Source organism: Lolium rigidum, chromosome 3 (assembly GCF_022539505.1).
Source record: "Lolium rigidum isolate FL_2022 chromosome 3, APGP_CSIRO_Lrig_0.1, whole genome shotgun sequence".
NCBI classification, from domain to species: Eukaryota; Viridiplantae; Streptophyta; class Magnoliopsida; order Poales; family Poaceae; genus Lolium; species Lolium rigidum.
The window spans coordinates 22,701,187-22,715,518 of NC_061510.1; positions in this window are offsets into that span (position 1 = coordinate 22,701,187).

Genomic DNA, 14,332 nt, shown 5'->3' on the forward strand with positions numbered 1-14,332 from the left:
GTCCATTCTTTTACATCCGAAATACAAATCTGCTCGCATTACTTGTTCTTTACTTGTTCATTGCAAACAATCATCATCCACACTATACATCTAATCCTTTGTTACAGCAAGCCGGTGAGATTGACAACCTCGTCGTTTCGTTGGGGCAAAGTACTTTGGTTGTGTTGTGCGGTTCCACGTTGGCGCCGGAATCCCCGGTGTTGCGCCGCACTACATCCCGCCGCCATCAACCTTCAACGTGCTTCTTGACTCCCTCTTGGTTCGATAAACCTTGGTTTCTTACTGAGGGAAACTTCTTCTTCGTACGCATCACACCTTCCACTTGGGGTTCCCAACGGGCGTGTGCTTTACGCGTCATCACCCATCACCGCCGTCTTCTCCTCGTTCTCCTCGTCGGCGCGTGCAAGCCGGGAAGCCCTGGATATGGCGAAGTTGGACATTTCCTCCGGCCACCGCCGCCATGGCCATGGAAGAAATCGCCACCATCCAGAGCTCCATCGACCTCTCCTTCAAGCCCATCACCATTAGGGTGAGCATGCGCTTCTCGAGAGCCTCCTATTGCATCATAGATCGCATTGTAGCTCGATGTCATCGTTGCTCGTCGGAAACCGTCGCAGACCATCATCGCCAGCCACTCTCCGGTGACCTAATCGGAGCGGCACCGCCACCATATTGCTCACCATGCCACGCTGAGTCGAATAGGCATAGTGGTGCGTCCGCGGGAGTAGCCCAACGCCGCCGCCATCGCCGTTTGACCGCCGGCCAGTAGCTCCCTGGCCACGCCAGCAATTTTGACCCCGGTCAATGCCGCGTGGCAGGTGACCTGGCCACTGGCCCACTCGTCAGTGAGCCTAGGTAGCACCAGCCCGCGTATGTTTAGGAATTTTCATTAAAGATTCAAAATTCATAAATTGCTAAAAATTTGCAGATATTTATAAAATTCATCTTAACTCAGAAAAAAGGAAAATAAGATATCCAAATTCTTATAAAAGTAAATTCTATCCAATAAAAATATAATATGAAATTTTTATTTTAAATAAAAATTTAATTGTTTAATACCTATTAATTAAGTCTTTTCTTTTTGCAATTAAAATTCAGAAATTAAGAAAAGTTTCTAAAATAAATAAAAACCAAGTAAGAAAATAAGTAAAACATTAATAATAATTTTCCTTTATTACTAACTTATTAAATCCTTATTAAAAGGATTTAAACCCTAAGTAATAATTATCTTAATTATTAATTCTTTAAAAATAATAAAATTCCAAGTCCAATATTATTTTAAATTAAAAGTTATTAATAACTTCAACTCCATGATCAAATTATTACCTTAAGAGTTGTATCACAAATATGAAACCCTAATTCTATTATGAATAAAGTTATAACCTCATAATTCTATGTGGAAACCTAAAACCCTAATTCATTTAGAAACCCTAGCTCCACTATTTCATGTGAACCCTAATTTGTTTCTAAACCTAAACCCTAGGTTATAACATGTGATCATGATACTTTATTTTCAATCATAGCTCCATAATTAGCAACTAAATGCATGTCTATGTCCACATAAAATGTAGGAGTCCTATTACCAAGGCCATCATCCTTAATTGATCACCTTTAGTATCAAACCAATTTGAGCACACATAATAGTAAGCATGATAGATGTTTGCCCTTACATACCATACTCCACTAAACCCTACTAGTGTTAGATACTTATGAACCATCATATTTAGGAGCTAACTATTTCTTACTTAATAGATCCAATAGTAAACCCTAGACAACCTCAACCTCAATTGAAATACTTCTTAATACTTAAGTAATATGTTCTTCAAAAGTTATTATTTTGAAGAAAATAAGGAGTAGCCATCAACCCTGCTTAATAGGATCTATAAACCCTAGCCGGCTATCACCAGCAAGGTATACCAACCATGATAGCACCCATGTATAATGATTTGCTTTAGATGTGCTTCACTAAAACCATATAAGCTCTAGATGCTGATGAATCTAACTTTGTGGTGATCCATTTAATCCTTAATCTACTTGGAACTATAGTAAACCATAGAACCCCACAACCATAATTATCATACTTGTTCTTCATTAAAGAAAATATTCTTCAAGATTCTTTTGAAGTATATAACAAGTAATCATCAACATGCACTATAGGATTTAAAATTGACAACTGCTCTTTACTTATTATACAACTACTATCCTTTGGTGTGTATGATTGTTATTATGCATTCTACTACTTGTTTATGGTACTAAGTAATCAACCCTTAATAAGAACCTTGTTTGTGGAATCACTCTAAAAGTGCAACACAACCTAAACCACTCATACCAACTCACTAATCCTAAATCATCGGGGTTAGGTCACGCTTAGAGCGATTGCATCTCATACATATGCATTATTGCATCCTTGCCAATCTTTTAAACATCGTCCTTACTAGACGATGATGCTATTTTAGAATTTGGAGTTATTGCGTATCGAAGACCTTGCCTGCATAATCTTGCAGTCAAGAAAGGCAAGTTCATCGCTTGCTCATGTCAATTTGAGTATTTTTACCAAATTACTTGCAAAGTACTATACTTATCACTCTTGCATGAAAAGAAAAAATGCTAATTTCATAACTATGAATATGACTATGTGGTGGGCAATGGAACCATGGTATGAGTATGGTGGAGGTTCCATTGCAATGGGTTTGTATCCATCTAGGAATAACAACATATGTAGTCCAGGTGATTCTTGTCTCTGTAAGACTCGTGTTAACCATAAGATCTGGAGTGGGACGGAGTAGTCAATTATGTTTCTTCCTCTCGTACATCAACGGATGCGCTTACCGTAGCAGTTGTGTCTTGCGAGAACAACGTGAGGGCGGGGATCCCATGCTAATTCCCCACGGTAATGCGGTCTATGAGGGGTTGCAACGACCAGCGAAGGAATCAGGTCGAGAACCTGATTGTTGTCGAGGTCGGAAGGTATACAAGTGATATACGCCGGCGAGGACCCATGGTCGGAATTGCAACAAAGGGTGGGTGTGCGAGGTCGCGAAGGAATACAATTTGACTAAGAACTTATACCGGACCTCACACCAAGGAAGTGTGGACGAGAACCAGACTCGGTTAGCAACAAGGTTAAGATCTCTTATGGGTAAAGCAACACACCTCTGCAGAGTGTATCAAATCGTGACTTGTCACTCCCTGTTCCATGTTATGGAACCGCAAACGCGGCCGGAAAGGAACTCCATGAAGTTCTATACACCCGGTGAAGGCTGGCGGACATAGTTCTTCAGAATAAAAGCAACCTTTTGAAGAAATGATTACAAAAACCTGCATTGCCTTGGACTTTCTGGTCCATGGCTATAGCTAGTGCATTAAACACCTCTTTCCTATAATGAACTTGTTTAGTATGCCCTACTCATCCCACCTTAAATCCCCTGCTTAGATATGGTGGCATCGAAGGAGGATCTACAGTGCAACTCGAAGGCCGATGAGTCAACAACTACTTCAAGGGACAGGACCCTATCAGAAGAGTGAAATACCACATCCAACAAGGAGAAATTCTAGACTAGCAATAGAAGGGAACTAGCTCCCTAAACCTAGCTCCTATTTAGCTAGAATCTAGACCTATCCTCTATAGCTAGTGAAATCCCCTATAAATAAAGTTCGTGATAAGATTAGACTACGAGTCGTTCTTCTGGAGTTTATTTGCAGTTTTACCTCATTGTAAAGTAGGAGACTATGTTGATCTTCTGTAAAAAGTAAGAGTTGTAATTCTATAGACATGCCTTGGACCCGCATATGTTTCTGTTGTACCACTCTGAGCGATGTAATACTAGTGGAACGGTGTTTCATTGGTGTTATGTCAAACTTGCATACTACACCATGCAGTGATATGCTGGGTCACCACAATGGTTGAAACCGGATAGGAAATTTTGCGTAGATACATTTTGATATAAAAAAGTTTTTCATCAAAGGTCGTATGCAACCAGAAATCCCGTTTTACCGAAACATGACGCCATTTTCCATAATATATCGAAATTCATGTTTTTAAATTTTCATTGAAACTAGATGACATAACACATGTGAATTTTGAAGGATTTTATTTTTTAAATTTTCTGCCATTTTATTTTATTTTTTCAAAAACTGAAAAGGCGACCCAAGGGGGATGTGGAGGAAAAATGGCAACTCCTCCTATTGCCGGCGCACCACCATATGGTAGAAGGAGCTGCCATTTTTCCATGCCCGGAACCTGGCGGGAGGTGCGCCAGCGCACCAATATGGTTGTGTGCCGGCGGTAGGACGAGCATCACCGACGCCCCTATATAGTAGTACACCGGGGTTAAATAGCACCGGTGTACCTAATGGAGTTCACCAGCGGTAACCCTTGTGGATATAGGCCTTTCCTAGTAGTGGCGGTCTCGATTCGGTGGCGGCAGGCGTAAATTGCGTTGAGGTGAAGTCAAATCGGGAAAGAGTCTAGGCGTTGGGAAACATGCCCGGGAGAGGAGGGGAGAAAGATAATACGTGCGTAACGGGTTGATCACTTATCTGTGTCGTGAGATGTAAATAAACAACCGCTTTGTGTTTTTTTGTTTCGCGGAATCAACTTCATGTATTTGTACCAAAAGTTGGAGCAGCTCTACACACACAAAAGCTGAAGCAGCTCTAACTTTTCGAACTATGGAGCGGAGGGGGGACACCGAAGCACTCCTCTTATTGCAAAGTTTCTAAATTCAGAGTTTACATCTCATGAACCACATGGGATGTACATAAAGATTAACCAGCAGAATAAAACAAAAAATAATATGCATATTCATCATTGTAATCTTCTAGTAGACCGCAGCGCACCATGGTTGTAGATATCTCTAGCAACCACCCGGAATCGGTTACACCTGAATCCAATACATACCCGCAACACCTCCAGACAAAAGATATGATCACTCATAGCCACCATTCAAGGTTATGCCTAGTAAGTTCTAGATCCATCAAGCGATTAATTTTCTCAAGGAAGAAACACTAGTGGAAAACAAGCATACAATTCCGGTGCATTTGGGGCTTTAGTCCCGTTTTTGCAACCGGGATTCCGCCTTCGGGATTAAAGGGTTTTACCTTTAGTCCCGGTTCAAATATACACCGGGATTAAATGGTCCTCCACGTGGTGTGGCCAGGGGGCTCGTGGTGGAGGACTTTTGGTCCCGGTTCGTAGGACGAATCAAGATTAAAGTGTCTTTGCCACGGGAGAGAAAATGGCCATGGGAGAGGTTTAGGGTGGAGCAGCGTTTCTTTACCGCGGCGAGTTTCGGGGTTTTAGGTTATTCATTCAATTCTGCAATGCATACATCATTCAAGAAACCACAAACCTCATCATGAATATATAGACATCGTCTTGAAATATAGTACACGTAATGCATGTTGTTTACAATATAAAGTCGCTCCTCTTTACCATATCTATTTCATATTCCTAATGTCATATACGATCTCCCGATGGTATGCTCCAGTTGGAGCTATGACCTCCCTAACTAAGAATCCCCCAAATTCCTCTTGAACTACTCGTATGCGATCCTCCGTTAGGAGAGAGTCCCGCACGCGTTCCATCTAAATTAAAAAAAGGAGATCAATATATATGAATGGAACGCAATACAATTAATGGTAATAAAAGAAGATTGTGAAATATTGTTCACGTACATGAAGGGCACGCATATTATTTTCCGGCTCCCGGTAATAGGCCATCTAGCGAATGAACTCGCAGACGTAGTATCCACATAAGTTATTCCCGAGTTCTTTCTTCAAACACTTTACGAAAAAATAGTTCGATCATAGAGGATGACATGCGGGACCCATATGCCAACAACGTCCTTCAAAGTTTAAAAGGTAAATTCAAATGTAAGGGATCGAAAAAAGGCAACCATGTGCAATATCCCGGGTTAAAAATAATCGAGATATCACACGTTTCTTGTATGTCGAGGCTGACATCGGGGACCCACCGGCCAGCAGTGGAAAACATCCAAGAAAGGAAACAATTATCGTTCAGAGAGGATGGCATGTGGGAACCATTTTACAGCAGCATCCTCAATGTTAACAAGACGGCATGGAATCCAAAGAAAAACCAAGTAGCCAGAAATCACATGTGAAAAAAAAATCCAAGAAATGAAGATTTATCGTTCAGAGATAATGCTACGTGGGACCCATGAGCCAACGGCGTCCTCAAAGTTTCAAAGGTGGTAGGAGATCCAAACAAAAAGGCAAGTAGCCCGAAAATAGGGTAAAAAATAAATCCTAGAAAGGAAACATTTATAGTTCAAAGAGGCTGACATGTGGGACTGAGCTGCTGATGTCTACTTTCCCCCTCCTTTCCTGTAGACAGTGTTGGGCCTCCAAGAGCAGAGGTTTGTAGAACAGCAGCAAGTTTTCCCTTAAGTGGATCACCCAAGGTTTATCGAACTCAGGGAGGAAGAGGTCAAAGATATCCCTCTCATGCAACCCCGCAACCACAAAGCAAGAAGTCTCTTGTGTCCCCAACACACCAAATAGGTGCACTAGTTCGGCGAAGAGATAGTGAAATACAGGTGGTATAAATAAGTATGAGCAGTAGCAACGGTGCCGAAAAAGTGCTTGCGGCGTGTAGTTGATGGTGGTAGTATTGCAGCGAGTAGTAACGCATAAGAAACAATAAACAAGCGAGTAGTAACGCAGCAGTATTTAGGAACAAGGCCTAGGGATTATACTTTCACTAGTGGACACTCTCAACATTGATCACATAACAGAATAGATAAATGCATACTCTACACTTTTGTTGGATGATGAACACATTGTGTAGGATTACACGAACCCTCAATGCCGAAGTTAACAAGCTCCACAATAATGCTCATATTTTAGTAACCTTTAGTGTAAGATAGATCAACGAGACTAAACCAAGTACTAGCATAGCATGCACACTCGTCACCTTCATGCATATGTAGGAGGAATAGATCACATCGATATTATCATAGCAATAGTTAACTTCGCAATCTACAAGAGATCATGATCATAGCATAAACCAAGTACTAACACGGTGCACACACTCGTCACCTTTACACACGTGCGGGAGGAATAGAACTACTTTAATAACTTTGCTAGAGTAGCACATAGATAAATTGTGATACAAACTCATATGGATCTCAATCATGTAAAGCAGCTCATGAGATCATTGTATTGAAGTACATAGGAGAGAGATTAACCACATAGCTACCAGTACAGCCCCGAGCCTCGATGGAGAACTACTCCCTCCTCATGGGAGCAGCAGCGGTGATGAAGATGGCGGTGGAGATGGCAGCGGTGTCGATGGAGAAGCCTTCCGGGGCACTTCCCCGCTCCGGCGAGGTGCCGGAACGGAGACTCTCGTCCCCGGATCTTGGCTTCGCGATGGCGGCGGCTCCGGAAGGTTTCGTGGTTTCGTCGAACGCCTCGGGGTTTTCGATCCAGGGGCTTTATATAGGCGAAGAGGCGGCGCAGAGGGTCGAAGGGGCGACGACACCATAGGGCGGCGCGGCCGGGGCCCGGGCCGCGCCGGCCTATGGTCCGGGGGCCCGATGCCCCCTCTCGGTCCTTCCCGGGTGTTCCGGATGCTTCCGGTGAAAATAGGAACTTGGGCGTTGATTTCGTGCGATTCCGAGAATATTTCGTTACTAGGATTTCGAAACCAAAAACAGCAGAAAACGAGAACCGGCACTTCGGCATCTTGTTAATAGGTTAGTTCCAGAAAATGCACGAATATGACATAAAGTGTGCATAAAACATGTAGATAACATCAATAATGTGGCATGGAACATAAGAAATTATCGATACGTCGGAGACGTATCAGCTGCCAGCAGCATCCTCATTGTTTCAATGACGGTAGGGGATCAAAAGAAAAAGGCAAATAGCCAGAAATTACGGGTCAAAAATAAATCCAACAAAGGAAACTTTTATTCTTCATAGAGGATGACATGTGGGACTAACCTGCCAGCAGCGGTCTCAATGTTTCAAAGGCGGCATGAGATCGAAAGAAAAAGGAAGTAGCAAGAAATTAAGGGGTCAAAAAAATACAAGAAAAGAAAGTTGATTTACATAGAGGATGCCATGCGGGTCAGAGGCGGCATGAGATCGAAAGAAAAAGGAAAGTGACAAAATATAAGGAGCCAAAAATAATCCAAGAAAAGAAACTTTTATTGTACATAGCAGGTGACATGCATGTCCCATTTGCAGCAGTGGTCTCAACGTTTTCAAGGTGGCATGAGATCGAAAGAAAAAGGCAAGTGACCAAATATGATGAGCCAAAAAAATCCAAGAAAAGAAATTTTATTGTACATAGAGGATGACATGGGGGTCCCATTTTGCAGTAGTGGTCTCAACTTTTCATAGGCGGCACGAGATCGAAAGAAAAAGGCAAGTGACCAAATATCAGGTGCCAAAAATAACTCCAAGAAAGTAAAGGTTTATTGTTCATAGAGGATGACAGGCGGGTCCTATTTTGCAGCAGAGGTCTCAATATTTCCAAGGCGGCACGGGATCAAAATAAAAAGGCAAGTATCCAGAAATCAGGGGTCAAAAAATGCAAGAATTTTTTTTATTGTACATAGAGGATGACATGCGGGTCCCATGATCCTACATCGTAAACGGCTCAATCGGAGAACGTTGAACGAGATGGCGTGATCGAGAAAAAAAAACAATGCTAGAGAGGCTGCCATATGGGCCCTACATCCCTAGACGGTGCGGATTTGCGTTGACTCGGCCGGCACACCCGGGAATTCATCATGCACCATGTCCCGGGCCACCATACGTGACGTTTTCCATGTTTACGTCGGGCTAGATGGCCTCAAAAACAAGAAAAAAAAGTTTTGACATGCATCACAGAGAAAGCAAAAATCGTCGGCCTTGGTGCATCAGCAACCACGGCACGGATTTCAGTTCGTCAGCCATGGCAACTTTTCTTGTAGTGTCAATTTTTCTTAAGTGAAACTAGTAGTTATCTTGTACCCTTTCCAAAAAAAAATGTAGTGCCCTATTGGAGCCTTATGATAATAGTTAATATTAGACCACAGTTGGTATACAATACATGGTAGTCCAATGATAGGATACAACCATAAGGAAGATATCCCATTGGAAGATGTATACTAAGACAAGTTATGGTTATAAAGTGTCACCCAAACTTGTAAAATGAATATTATTAAGTGATCAAGGTAAGGTTGATGAGGTAGTATAGTCCTATGATGAGTCAATCATGGAAGGCAAGGAAGAGCGATAAGAATAAAATATGTCCACTTACATGATAGAATTGGTAATCATGTATGATTCACTCGAGAGTCATTATGTGATGGAGTAGAACAAGATAATGATTTAGAATGAGTATGATGAGAAGTAAGGTCATAGATACAAATGCAAGGTTTTATGTCCTAAAACCATGGCAATTGTGCCAAGTATACCTGAACTATTGTCTGAAGAAGTCTTAGCAAACCATATTTTAGTACATAAATCCTGGAACTATATGAGCTATGCTCTAACAATCATGTGTTTAGAGTAGCCATGTTATAATATCGGGAGCCCATGTGAGATTAGTCTTCAACATATTGGAAGCTAAGCTAGTACTTCCAAAAGAAAATCAGGTCAACCACAACTATTCTAGACCAATTTGTTCGAGTTTATCTGATTGCAAATGAGCAGTTGGGGTAAATATTGAGACAAATCATAGTATTCCCTATATAAGTGCTAAGTATCCCGACATAAACCTATATTATCTGGTGTTCTATACTACACATCTGAGCCTGATGTTTAGGTATGTTTTACCCAACTACTATATTCGGGCATATAAAGATGTGTATTATAAGGACAAAGCTGAATCTTCTTGGATTTTATGGGATTTCCATTGTTTGACTAGATCCATACATGAAGTTTGACTTTGATATGAAAATACATGTTGCAATATCAAGTTCTTACTTGATTTTATAGATCTAGAGGGTAATGGGATTCGTGTGAGGAAGAGACGAATTCGAAGATTTTTAAGACAAGATGAAGGTTCACTAGAAGAAGGAAGTAAAGCGTGGGAAGCAACCACAATACTTTAAAGGAAGAACCAATCAAAATTCACTTTTATCCTTAATCAAGGAGTACTTCGAGCATGGAAGAACCATGAAAGTGAGAAAAACATGGTGAATATGGAGAAGCGAAGTGGAGCAATAGTCTTTATAAAAGAGGGAATGCAAGAGAAGTCACCTGCGATACTACCTTTATAGTGTCAACTAGTGGTTTTCTTGCAAAAAAACCCCGAAAGAAGGAAAATGGACAAGTAAAGCCGCAGCCGATATAATAATACCTCAACTAATATAGGGTAATCATTAAGAGAAAGCACCTAAAGTCATGTATTTGTTGACTAGAACAATAAAAGAGTTCACATCTGGTATCAGATAAGCCACAACTGGTATCAGATAGTCTGTTGCTAGTATGTTGGTAACAAGAAAGTGGTAAACAAATAAACCCTAGTAGCAAAATAACGGTGATATATATAAACATTTAGTCGGGGATTCATATCGGATACCCACAAATGTGTGGATACACTGCAAAGATTTTTCACGAGACTCTAAAAAAGAACAAACCATAAGTCAGACCAAAACCAATTCTCTAACCATGGAGTCTAATGATTAGAAGACAAGGAGCTTGAAGACCATTAGAAAATCCCAAGGGGGGAGGAAATACTGAATTAGAATTGTTGAGATATGAAATTTGGAGTCTGATGGACGAAGAAGAAGATCTAAAATGAGAGGAAGTTTGATCTTATTCATAAGATTGTTGGGAAGTTCCCATATGACAATACTCGCAAAAAGATGTCAGACCAGAAGACGATGTACATACCTCGGGGAAGTAAGAGTTGGACTTCAACTTGAGCAAGTGAATAATAGTTACTCGGAAATAAGAGAACTCAAGAAAGTCTAAGATAATGAAGTTGGATGAAGAAGATGTCAAAGACCAACTAAAGCTCAAGAAGGTTAAATATTAAAGGAGTTTGACCCTATTAAAACTACATACCCATAGAAAGATTCCTTTCACGGAACCTAAAGAAACAAAAAGAAAGATAATTAGTATAAATTAGATGCCATGATTGGATGGACTAAATGAGTCTAATATATTCTTAGGAAATCAAGAACCAGGATCTGACAAGCTTTAAAACACTTCTTAAGTACCATTACTATAGTTGTGGTAGTAAGAAAAAGAAAACCCTACCTTAAAGAAACCTTTCATAAACAAGCTTTTGATACCCAAATAGGAAATTGTCACCACAACCATCAGTAAAGCCCATAAGCACCAGAAGATGTCCTAATTAGTGGATCTTTGAAAAGCAAGACAACAAGCCTGTATTGTTGGAAGAAATCATAGAATTGAAGATATTAAAAATTGTTCAGTGTCCGACACCAGGAGATTCCAGGAAGAATAAGGACAAGAGATCTCGTAAGATTACTATAAAGTTCGAGAGTGATCGTGATCTGGGCATGACCGCTATATAGTCCGGAACGTGAGAGCGTTCGAACTTCAGGACGAACTTCAGTTTAAGGGGGAGAGGATGTAACATCCCATGTTTAGACGCTATAAAAAGAGGGAATACAGATGTGTGCATTGCATTCATGCACAGAAAATCCGGGGAATTTTTGCGCTTTTAAATGAAACTAGTCACTGCAATTGAAGTTTCACTTGACTTAATGGAATTGAAATAGATCATCAAGTAAAGCACTATAAACTTCCACATTACCTTTGCTCAAACCTATTTTTGGTAAAATTTATTTTATCTATGGGTTAGATCAAATGGAACTTAAATTAAAATAACAACACATTCTTTGAAAATCAAACTATAACTTATGAACACTTAAAAGTTAGCAACTACCTTTGTGTGTAATTTAATTCACTTCTAAACTTATTACCAAATATGGTAAACCATAGAGTCTAAATTTCATAAAAGCCACACATTCTTATTTAAATCATAACTTATTAAGTATATGGAATACCACAAAACTAAATTCATTTACATTACGAATTATAGTTCAAACTATTTGTATAAAACTAACAATGAGTATTTTGAAACTCATATGATCATGCCTTGGTGAAATCAAACATAACCATCCAAACTTGAGGCATAAACTTTATCCTTGACATTTTGGAGCACAATTATAATATGGGGATAATCGCACATGATATTGTGACGCATCCACAAGTATAAAATCATTCACAAACCATTTAGTGACAAATGCCACTTGGCTACCCAAAAATAAAGAAAACTGCAAGATAATAATAATGCCACATTGGATGAAAATATCTACATGACTTGCATCCTAAGATATGTCACCTCATGCTTAAAGGATTGCTACGGATAAGAGCATGACAACCAAGCACCTTACTCATCAAATCAAAACAAGAGTCACCCACCTATGTGTCATCCTACTAGAGCAAGACCAAGCCTACAAAAGAAGCCACACCCTTCATACATTTGATCATCTATTACCATGCTACAAGGAAACCAAAACCTTGAGACCCTCCATACATTAGCTAGGATCAAGATGAAGAAGCTAGGGGTGGAGGCATACGACAAGATGCAGGTTTATCAGATTCCTGAAGAACAAACTACCGAAGATTGCAAGGTAGAATTCTTAGGCAGACCATTGAGTAGGGACTTAGAAGATTCCAAGACATTTATAAGGGATAGAGATTATAGATGCTAACAATAGCCATGTCTATCCAAGAAAGTATAAGAGAAGTATTATACCCTAGTTGATCAAGCTAGCCCTTGATATTGGAGATGAGAACCATATTCCACTAGTAAAACATTAGGAAGTCTATGACATGATCATCACACCCTAGTAATGATCATAAACTCCAAGAACTTAAAGTAAAAGAAATAGTTGATCATATCTAGTACATGATCATGCTTTGGAGATATAGAATAATAAATTAAACCCTAATATGATAAGCAGATATCATCCATCACATGAAATGATAGTGAAGTCACTAGTAATCAACCTTAGACCATTCTCACCATCTTAAGTAGAGAGAGAAATGAAAGACAACAAGACCTTGATTAGTCAAGCACCTATGCCAACCCTAGTAATGTTTTCAAGTAACCAAGTGAGGAAGAGCAAACCCTAGCATATCCTCAACTTCTCTAGTTAGTCTCATGTAATATAAAACTTATAAACCCTAAACCATTTCCAATTCATCATACATATTTTGGCACATGAAATCATGCCCATCACCATCAGATCACATCTCTATTCTACGTATGCTTCTTTTAGTGAATATAAGGAAAACCCTAGTGATAAATCTTACACCCAAAACCAATTAGTGTCATCCATTACTCATCCTTAGAATCATAGACAAGCTCTTGAACCAAATGAATAACTTAACAAGTGTTATTCAACCCAAATTCTCATTCTAAGACAATACATATCTCATGAATGGAATAAGATTACCTTAATCATTTTTAAACCAATGCTTGATAAAATAATGCTTACAACCTTAGGATAAACCTAAAACCAATTTCCAAGTCCTTGGAAATAATAAGCACATGCAATCATACCCATGAGATAATATTCTAAAATAAGAAACTAGGTACTAAGATCACCTGTTATTAATCATTTCTTGGTAAAGGAAATAAAATAAACATTTACCTATTATTAGGTAATATCATAAGTATTAGAAAAATATTTAGAATTCCAAATGAAAGGGAATGAAAATAATATTTATTAACATAACTATTTAAAATATTAAGTATGATTAACATATTCTCACATTAAAATCTAATAAAACTATTACCTCAAGGTTTCATTCTAGTTTAGGGGACATTTTCAGAAGTTCAAATGTTCACAAACAACTGTAAAAAAATTAAATTCAAATAAAAATCCAAATAGAAAATTTAAAAACAAAAAAAGAAAACATAAAAAGAAAACAAAAAAGGAAAAGAATACAACCTTACATGGTAGGCCGAAGCAACCCAACAGCAGCCCACCGAACTGACCCACGAGAAAGCCCATGGCATGGCCCGGCCCGGCCCGAATACCCTTTCACGATATTTTCATGCACGAGAGGGTCGTCTTCAACCTCTCGATCCCGTAAGCAGCTCGGTGTCGCCAGCTTCGCCGTTCTCCGCGCCAAGATTCGTGCTATCGACCTCGCGGACTTCTACAAGTACCCCTGCCACCATCGAAAGAACCCTAGCACCTCCTTCCTATTCTTTCCCCGCACATACGCAGAAACCCTAGCTCGCCGGCCATCACCTCGTCGCACAGTTTCCAACCATCTCTTGCTCTGTGGAGTGGTCGAGGTAATGTGCCCAACTTCGAAGATC